At 43.6% G+C, this 10,652-nt stretch overlaps 1 non-coding gene across 1 annotated transcript; it reads right to left on the reverse strand.

Annotated features, from left to right (window-relative positions):
• Window positions 1–6,766: 6,766 nt before the first annotated feature.
• Window positions 6,767–6,839, reverse strand: TRNAF-GAA (transfer RNA phenylalanine (anticodon GAA)). Its single transcript has one exon. It is a non-coding gene; the product is annotated as a tRNA-Phe (tRNA).
• Window positions 6,840–10,652: the final 3,813 nt, after the last annotated feature.

Consider the following 10,652-nt stretch of genomic DNA (forward strand, 5'->3'; position numbering starts at 1 on the left):
CATTGGGGATTCATTTGTTTATATCTCCACTAAAGTTCTTTTGGCATAATTTCCCATCTTTTTGTAAAAGCTTCATGCAAGAAGAACGGAACGCAATGGTTTAATTGGTTCAATCTAATCCGCACCTTCTCATTCATTTTGTTTTGTTTTTAAAGTAGAAAAGCAAGTGGATCGCTTTCGCAGCCAATAATGGCAGATTCGCCCTATTTAACCTAATGCCCGTTTGTAAGATAACATTAAGAACAATTGCTCATCGTATAATGTAAAATAGTATTGAATTATGTCACCCATTGCAGATGATCGTATAGCCTTCCCTGCACTTTGGTCGTCTCTCTGTTTTTATCGAGACGGGCGTAATGGATCTCCCGGCCTCCTTCCCTTCCTTTCACTTCTCTTCCCAATTATCTAGAACACCCTCCCTTCCGCATGGTGGCGAAACACACCTCCGCCACCTCTCAATATGTCCTCCTCCCTTCTCCCTCAGCATTTAAAACTCCACCGTTAATCTTCATCTCCGTCCAACTTACTTCAAGCGTTCATCTCTCTCTCTGTCTCTCAATACTCGTATCCTTCATCCTATTTTTAGTATTCAATATTTTCTAGTACCCTCCAAGCCGCCGTTAGGATGCGTGGCAGGGGGTGAATGCACGCCAGTCTAATTTTGACCCGAATATGACGCTACCGCAGTCGGGTAATATTATTCTGATCCCTTATCGTTTGTGGAATAAATGACAGCATAAATATATCTGTTTTACCCTCGATCTCTTTTATTTTATTGGCGTGACCTCTCCTACCGTAGTGCGATGGGGGTAATAATGCATTTTCAATATCGCTGCTAAAGAGACGTCCTTCCAATTTATGCAAGAGATTTTATCTGTATTTAACATTCGCTCCGTGGGTGATATTCAGTGCTGCTCTAGTATTTTGGACACGCTACTTACGTTTTACAAATCTAGCTCCTCTACAAGAAGGCTTGGTTTCGAATCCACATAGCTCTACTGCCTGCATTGAAGTCTTTGCTAACCATTTATTTACGTGTTCTCTCAGCGAACAGGTCATCAACTCCACATCCCTTGGAAATTTTGCTTCGCCAGCGCTGTCCCTCTCCGAATGTCCATTCGTCCACTTCCCTCCAGAACGCCGTCCAAATACGTTTTGCGCCTTGGCTAGTTTATTGTGTTTAACCAAGCCTTCCTATGTCTTCCGAACCGCATTGCTTTGTTTCTCTGACAGACCATTACTACAGTTTTATTTCGAGGTGTTGACCTTCCGCCAACAAGCACATTTATTTCCCCCTCTCCTTAACCGCCTTCTCCCGTAGCCCTCAAACTCATCTTTTCCTCCACAGCGACCGATTATTTGCGCTCACAAGACTGTTTCTCCTTCCACTCCGACCGATTTCCTCCAATCAATCAATCTCCCCCCCCCCCACTCTCTTTTTCTTTTTCTCCCAGCACTGACCGAATACGCGTGTTGTGTCGTCTTATCAGATCGACAGTTAGTGTTTCTCGCATACCAACATCAATTGCGTGACGCAAATCACGGTCAAATCGTGGAGAAGAAAGCGCGCGGTCGGAAGTGCCCTCGGGCCTTGTGTGTCTGTCGGATGTGATATTTCACATATTTTAAAAGATATATCAGTATCCTGCAAGCCACCGCTTTGGTGTGTGGCAGGGGGTGAATGCACACGAGACTTAATATTTACCCGAATATGATGACCTCTACCGGGGTCGGACGATGTTGCTCTGATCCCATATCGTTGGTGGAAAAAATGACGTCTGAAATCTCTATCTGGTCTGGTGTGAGAGAGGTGTCGCCAGGCGCCTTGTGGTCGTCACCGACGCGAGATCCCATTCGAATGTGAGGGGAGTCTGCGGTTTGCCGCACTGCCGATCAGGGTCCGCAGTTGCCGCTTCCATCAGGGGCTTCATCACAATTTCGAATGCTTGCGGAGGGGGCGGGAGGAGCGTCTCGCCCGAGTCTCTCCCCCATCGCCTCAATTGTGCATAAATGGGACTGCGATTCTTCAACCTAGAAGTCATCTCGTGTCCGTTGATGTCAACAAATGACGCAGCACCTGTTGCTGACCTGCATGACGCAGTTTGCCTGTTTTAAAGTCGATTATGACGACGTTCGAGAGTTTCCAGGATGCTAGTGAATCGACTCTTAGCTTTGCGAGGAACGGGTTCATTCACGGGGCCACGATTTTCGTGCCGGACGACGCTCCATATCTAAGCTTTCGTTTTTCTTTTCGTATCCAACCTTACCAACAACTCCCTCCCCTTTGTGAACATTTCTTCACGGTAATGCAAATGTTTTCCTGACGCATTTTGAAACTTCAAATGTGACCTTGCAGGTGCGAAATGTCACGTCCCCCTTTTCACTCGTTAGATTTTCCCATTTCATTACTGCTCACCTAGTAGTTTACTTCATTTTAGCAGTGATGGTGTTGAAAATGCAAAATTACCCCCATCGTACTACGATAGGAAAGATCATGTCAACAAAATTAGAGAGATTAAGTGCAGAACAGTTAGATTTAATATAATTTGTTGTCTCCGGCGTAACCCTATGGAATTTACATAACATATTCTGATGAAACTATTGACTTTGTAATTCCAAAGTTAATTTCTAATATAATTAAATACATTACAAATAAAGTAATCCCAAATACAAAGTCAGTAATTTCATTTGAATAGATTAAGGATGTAATTTTTTCCACGAACAACAAGGGATCAGAATAACATTGTCCGATGGTTGTAGGAGTAAAAATATTCGGGTCAAAATCAGTCTGGTGTGTATTCATCCCCTGCCACATACCCTAGCGCTGGCTTGCAGGTTACTGAAATATTAAATAAAATATGAAAACACACGTAGTGTAACGTAACCAGTGGTGCTGCCCTGTCTAGCCAAAACTTTTTCGCGAGCGTTGTTGCCAAATTGGGGTGTCCCGTCTTCCCAGAATCCTCACCGAGACAGGGAGGCGAGAGTGGGTGAGGGGGGGGATATTGCTAAATTAAGGGAAATGCTGTCGACCCCTGACCTCGTGCTGGGTTAACAGAAATCACCTTTGACGGGTGCGGGGCACCTTAGTTAAGCAAGCCCTGCGTGGAATTCCATTTCCCCTGAAGCGAGCTCGAGTGTGTGCCCGGGGAGTCGTATCGAGGGAAGAGGATCCTTATCGTCCATTAATGTCTCCATGCCGACGAAACCGCACTCCGTTCCCGTCGGCTCCTGTTCGTTATCTCAGACCGGATCCGCCGCCGCCGACCAAATCCACGCGCGCTCACTTCGTCGCTTGAGAATCACTCGAAAGTGGACGGATGTCCGCGAGGAAGAGGTTTAGTCCGGCAGAGATGTACATTATTTACTACGCCGCGCGGAGAGTCTTATCCACTGAGACGCATTCAAGATATGAGAAAACTTTCGTCTATTGATTGAATCGAGGCCTATTCGAGAAGTAAGGACCGTTTGGTCTTAAAAAATACTCGTTAGATAAATTTTTTCATACGAGTTTTAATAGGTGGTTTTAGATTCTTACAAACCTACTTCACTTTTCTGCTTAATCGCCGTTCACATGCAGGGTTGGTGTCCACTTGAAGAGATAATTCTCAGCACTTGCTTCATCAGGACACCACGTCGTAATCATCTACCTTGTATTCCTACTACTGATAGCAGCATACACGCAAAGCTAAAATGAGTGCGGGCTAAAAATAATTACGAATGTATGATCGCCGTTTGTTTCTAAGCACTCTTGGTAACAGGGAGCTTCTTTAATCCCTCAGCATGAGAAGTTCACCGTTGAGCGAATTGACTTATCTTTATTTACGCTGCTTAAGAGGGTGTGATCATTTTTGTTCACTCGTTGCGTTGAAGTACGGACCTCAATCGCGCACGCGATTTGAGAATTTCAGAAAATGTCACGTTGACTTGACAGTGATCAGACGACCACTGCGACTTAAAAAGATGAACATTCTTCATCTCTCGCGTTACGTGAAGTTCACGAGGAGCATTTTCTAACGGACCCGTTCCCACTCTGCGCTTAAATCCAAATAATGATTCATTGTCTTAAGACATGCGATGTTGGCGGGCCCTGAAGTATAGTCTTTCGGGAAAGTATTTGATGGACACAGAGACCAATCATTTGTAAGTCACCCATCGCAACACAGGAACTCTATATTACAGTGTACCATTATTCCGAAAGCATACTTCAATTCCGAATGTCTTCTCCGCGCCGCCATTCCGTCCAACGTCCTTATTCTTAACTCCTCCCCCTGCCTCGCTTACCCAGCATTCTCTCCTGTCACGGTATTCAACTGCCCAATGACTCTCCAATGGATTTTCTACCAACAAGCGTCTCTCGTGCGGTGTACTATCACTTTTCATTTGTTTGCCTTCCCATCTATTTCACTTTTCCATCCTCCTCCACACTCGCATATCAAATAACTTCAATGTATCATTAACCCTTTTCTCAACGACCAAGTTTCCGATCCGCAAAAAAACTACACTCCATTTCAAAGTTTTCACTAACGCTTTCCTCACATTTTTCTTGAAGTACAACTACTTCCCCCCTCCCACGCTTCCTCTTACGATGGAATAAATCCCTAGGCATGATCAATGCAATCTATACGTGCATGTTACACTCAACCCACCCTATATATGGTGCAAAACCACCATTACTCCGTGCCGTGTAATTTTATTTTCCGAGAATTCCGAATTTTCTTAGTTATGGATACTTCGGTATGTTGTCGTCGCGTATTTTGTGAGTGAGAAACGACCCCTTATGAGGAAGTATCTTCCGGTTGTTCTCAACTTTCCCCTGCCGTTGCAATTCGAAACTAGAATCATTCGCTCTAAATCGTCGTTGAACAAGACCAAACCGTCATAACGTATGAACTGACGCGTGTTTGGAGCTGTTCCAATCCGCGAATAAGTCGCAGGCCGTTGCGGAATGCAATTTGAATCCTCTAGTTTTGTGATCAGCATAACATCCGTGCACAGAGATGAAATTTTTAACGATGATGTCCATGAGGCTACAAGATCACAGTAGATACATGAGTATCTGTTGATGGCTCACGAAGTCGAATGTGTGTTGGAAAATAATGTATTGTCATATTAATTATAAAATAAGGATCCTGTTCATTTCCGGCATGACTTTCTCTGAGAAGTGGACTTGATCCAGGACGGAAACGGTGGACTTAACCCGTAAGTTTTGGGGTTTTCGAGAATTGTCGTAAATTAGCGGGGTCACACGATCGACCTCGCCCTCCTTTGTTTGTTTTCGTCGTGGGGTGGAGGGCGCCTCTCTCCTCCCGAGCGCTCATGTGTACTCGCCCTGCCCCCGTCTTTCGTCGCCCCGTCTTTCGGTTCCGGGTCCGACCTATGGAGTGAGATATGGGCGCACGCGTGGGGGCCCATGGGCGTCACGTTTGGCCCACTTCGACCCTTCTTCCCCGGGCCCTCTCGATCGCCTACCCATCTGACGAGTGAGTAGCGTCGGACCCGCCAGAATGTTTTTCATACAAGAGGCGTATTATCGGAACCATTATGCATTCCAACGTGTTGACGAAGATTTAGTGTTTCCATTCGGGGTAAATTGTAGAACTAGAAAATGTTGAAACATTTTTGTTAATTATCAACAAATAAGACCCCTTCTAAATGTACGTTCACGGTTGTAATTATCCACATTTATCTTTTCAACCTTTGGTTCAATTTTGTTTTCGATGTCTTAGATTTTCCTAAGATGAATTTTAACTTCTGCGAAATAGAGAAAACGCTCATTTTGGAGTACTCTGAGTTAATTATTCATCTACATCTACATAATACCTCGCAAGCCGCCTCAAGGGCGTGTGGCGAGGGGTGTAAGGTCACCACCCGTAAATAGAAACAATACCACTTGCAAAATCAACAACACGGAAAATTACCCCCACAGCAGCGCACACACTCATGCAAAAATCCCTTCATCCAACACTCATGCAAACACACATACCGCAAACCAACAAACAATTGCACCCCAGGATGCAGCACGAAAGCAGTCCAACAACGCGCGATTATTGTGTTGAGGCGTCCCTAATTTTAAATGTGTAACCATCAACAGATATAGTTATAATGGTAATAGAAAGGCTGATACTCGTCTCTTACCTTTAGGACGATCTAAATTACATAACATCACAATTCAGCCGTGAAATTCATTTCTCACAACTATAAGTTACGATGTTATGTTTGTGCATTTTCTTAATTATATTTTTATTAACTATGAATTCATATAGCTGAAGGATATTTTGCACAATGCGATCATGTTGTCGGCGCATTTTGACACTTGATCCTGCCGTTGCCGAGATGGTTTTAGGTTTTTCGCAAAATTTATCAATTGCTTGTAAAAATCCATTTGAAATTTACATAGTCCAAAACTCCATTCTTCCACTTACTTTAAGAAAACTACACCACTCTCCCCTGGTCACTTTAACATCAATGTTCGAAACGCTTGGAATTAATTATGCGTAGTAAATGGTAAGAGGATACGGAAACACAGCTATTATTTAAACCTTAACTAATTTGGGAGAATTAACGAAAAGGAGAATTCCTTTAGCAAAATCATTTCTAAGGCTAGAAATCCTTTGGTGGAATCTTAATGTAGAATGCGGGAAAACAAAATACTCGTACTTATCGCAGTATTTGAAAAACATTCACAAGTTCATTTCTACGCCATAGTTCTGTTTTGATAATCGCGTCCCGTCCTTGTATTAAAAATAAGAATGATAAAAAACAATGCCGAAACCCGGGATTGAACCAGGGACCTTTAGATCTTCAGTCTAACGCTCTCCCAACTGAGCTATTTCGGCTGTGCACCAAGTCGCAAAACTATATATTTTTATTCGGCGATGCTCACTGGTGCGTATTGTCTCTATCGTTGTCAGGTACGTTAGGTTTCCCATTTTCGAAGAGGTCAGCTCATCAGCGTCATCTAAGGTTATCATCAGCGCCAGAGAGCTCATTAGCCAGAGTCAGGGGATGAGATTACTCATTTTTCTGTTGGAATGTGCGCGGAGTATAAATAATGTCGATTAATTACTTCTCTCTCCACTGCGTTAATGAACTACCCAGCTGTTGTCAATATTCCGTCAATTGCGAATTAGCGTTATTTTTTCACGTGGGTGTTTATCAGGTCCTTAGGGAGACTCATGTGCTAGTCCAATCTTTCAAGTTTGTTTCAGGATGTGTGCACTCCGTGTGAAATTTCATTGCCGAAAAGGCCAGCCCAGCCAGCTCCATCTGACCTTTCCCGAGACCCGCGATGAACTTGCCTCATAATATCAGATGCCGCCCGACTTCGCCCCGACCTTGAGGCCTTCGTCCTCTTATTTTTATGTCCCTTTTTATTTACTTCTCTTATCCGACTCAACCCACTTTCGCCGAAGGGTTGCATGTGTTGTTCCCTCTGTGTGTTTGAGGGGCGCTGGAATGAGAACAGCTGGTCGAGGGAGTCCGGATTTACTGGCACGACTCTCGCATGACGCATGCCTTCGCATCGCGTACCTCACTTTTTTCCTTCCAAATCCGCCGTTCTCGTTTGTTTTTCCCCTCGTGCTTTCGCCCCTTCATCTCGTCCCCGCTTCGGGATCCACTCCTCCCCTCCGCCGTTTAAAAAAAACCCCTCACTCCAAGCCGAGCGCGTTGCGGCTGTGACGGTGACATATACGGAATGTAAACGTTTCACGTGACTCCTTCGACTCCTTCTCCCTGCTTCGCCGTCCTTTGTCTTCACGGTGTCGTGATTCCAGATCCCCCACCCCTGTTTGTCGCGCTCCCGCCTTCATTTGTTTGCGCGTGCTCCGTTGCCCGTGTTGCTGCGACGCAAACGAAGTTCTGCCAAACAGTTAAAAATTGAACTAACTTTGTGAGCCGCATGGATCATGGTGTAACCAAGCTATGAAAACCTGGCGTCGTTACGTTCGAGCTCATTCGGCAACATGGAAACTGGGCCCGAAGCTAGTCTAATTTGTATTTCTTGCTAACCTGCCGGAGTTGTGTGCTTTGGATTGCAATAATTGATGCGATTACATGCTATTAATAGCAAAGTAAAGTGGAGTTGAGAAAAGCGATAATCTCTTTCATAATTCTGGGAAAAAGTCGTACTTACCCTTTGAAACTATTCCCTCTACCGTTTAATTATAAAATTATTTACTTCAATTTATTTACGTCACTATTACCCGTGAAAGCGCCAAAACATTGTAATTGAGCTGTTAAATTTCCTTAGACATTCAATTAAACTGTGTTGCCGTGTGTGTGTTGAAATATGCACTCGTGCACCGAATGCTTGCTGGTGTTTTTTTTAGTCTAGCATTCTGCAGATGAAAATAATATGGTGTCTAATTAGAGGAGTCAAAGACTTCAAAGAACTTATGTTAGACGAGTGGCCTGAGGAGTATTGGCGTGGGGGATAAGGAGTCAGAAGAAAACGTTGCTCGACGGTGCGGGAGGGAAGAGTATTTTGGGTAAAAAGTAGTCTGATACGGGAGCGTAGATTTTCGCGACCACAGGAGCAGCTCGAAGTGACCTTCGACCTGCTCCTGTGGTCGAAGACCTGAAGACGCTCGTTGAAACACGGGCGAAACTGTTGTCAGAAAAGCAACTTACACGGTGACATCCCGAGAATGGAGAGTCCTTCAGTAGTCTGATGTGTTAGATATTATGATCCCTTATCGTTTGTGGAAAAAATACACCTTTAATCTATCTGTTCTACGCTTTATCTCTCCAAATTTAACGGACATGGCTCGATCGATCCGCCTTCCCCACCTTTCCTGTGTTCGTCCTTTATACGTGTTCCTATCCCTTTTCCTTATATCTATTTCCGTCCGAATGTATATATATATATATATATATATATATATATATATATATATATATATATATATATATATATATATATATATTTGTAACACAAAATTCCCTTGTGTTTGATTACATTGGATGAGATTCAGCGGTATTCGTACGAATAACTTGGTATTATTAATAGTATTTAATTAACTTAGCAGTTGTAATGTTGATCGTGCCTATTTGTGTGGAGTTCGTTGTATGATCTAATTAGTTCTCTTCTCTTTTTACAGGTGAGTCCCCTTCTGGTGAGCACTATTTGCTATGACCCCACGCATCAATTTGGGTGAGTCACTAAATTTCCCGCGTTACGGCAGGCAGGCGCCGCTGTTTCAGTTTCTACCTCAGGTCAGCTTTCGCACGTCTTTCGTGAGGAACTTTTTGCACTCGGCGTGAATGTTCGCGTAAGCCTTCTTATTTTCTATAAGCTCGAGTCTTCAAAAGAGGGCAAGGCTCCAGTTATGGGAATAAGCTCAATCATATTGAATCACCGACGATGACCCAATGGCTGGCCGTGAGTGGTATCGATTGTCGTGGGAAGAGAGTTGTTGGCAGAATGGCGACAGAATCGGGAAGTCGGGAAAATCTCAGCAAATCGTAGAACTCTGGAAAACTCGAAAGATTTTTATTATTTATGTGCCCTGCAAGCCACCGCTAGGGTGTGCGGCAGGGGGTAACACACCAGACTCAGTTTTACCCGAATATGAACCTTCCGCGGTCGGACAATGTTATTACGATCCCTTATCGTTCGTGGAAAAAATGAAATCTGAAATCTAACTCCCAGTACTACGGTAGGAGAGATCATGTCAAATAGGTTAGAGAGATTAAGTGTAAAACATACACTTAATATCTCTAATTTTATTAACAGGATCTCTCCTACCGTAGTACGATGGGGGTGATAATGCATATTTAACATCACTGTTAAAGAGACGCCCTTCCAATTTATGCAAGAGCTTCAAATCTGTAATGTAACCTTCGCTCCATTAAGTGATTCCCAGCCATGCTGCTCTAAATTTTGGATAAGATACTGAGTTTATCAAATTACAACGTTTTACAAATCTAGCTCCTCTGCTCTGCACGTGATCGCAATTCGGCAATCAATCCGACTTCATGAAGAACCCATATACTTGAATCATATTCTAAATGAGGCCTAACCAGCGACAGATAACATTTCTCCTTGACCTGTTCATCACATTTACCCAGTACTATTCTAATAAATCCTAAATTTTTGTTAGCTTGTCTGCACATTCCCCGTACGTTTCACCCAGGAGAGATCGTGAGTAAGGGCAATGCTCAAGTATTTCATTGAGTCTACACATTCCATTTCGGTGTTTCCGATGCAGTAGGCGTTCTGGTGGGAATTGCCCTTTTTGCAAAAATGTTTGACTATGTACTTTTTTCAATTAAATTAGAATTGCGAAGTATCGCACCAGCGTTGTAAAATTTCTGAAAAATCCACGTAAAACCGGGGAAATGCACAGAGAAGACCCAATCGTCCGCTGGAAATCCCGAATTAAAATATGTTGTTGTTAACCAGTTTGTGAAATGTGCGGATTCTCGCTTCATGCGCTAGTTGTTTTTCATTGTGAGAAAAAACAAAATTGCCCTTTTCCACAGTGTTTGATTGAATCGCGTGACATTTTGTATTTATTTTTGGAATTACTTGGTTGAAATAACATTGTTTTCCGGTCGGGTTATTCTGATGGGTGGCAACTCATCCGCCTTGCTGGCCATAGGTCGCGGGTTCGAGTCATGTCGCTTCGGGTGTGGGGGGTCACCTT

Source organism: Hetaerina americana, unplaced genomic scaffold (genome assembly GCF_022747635.1).
Source record: "Hetaerina americana unplaced genomic scaffold, ioHetAmer1.1.p SCAF_7, whole genome shotgun sequence".
NCBI classification, from domain to species: domain Eukaryota; kingdom Metazoa; phylum Arthropoda; class Insecta; order Odonata; family Calopterygidae; genus Hetaerina; species Hetaerina americana.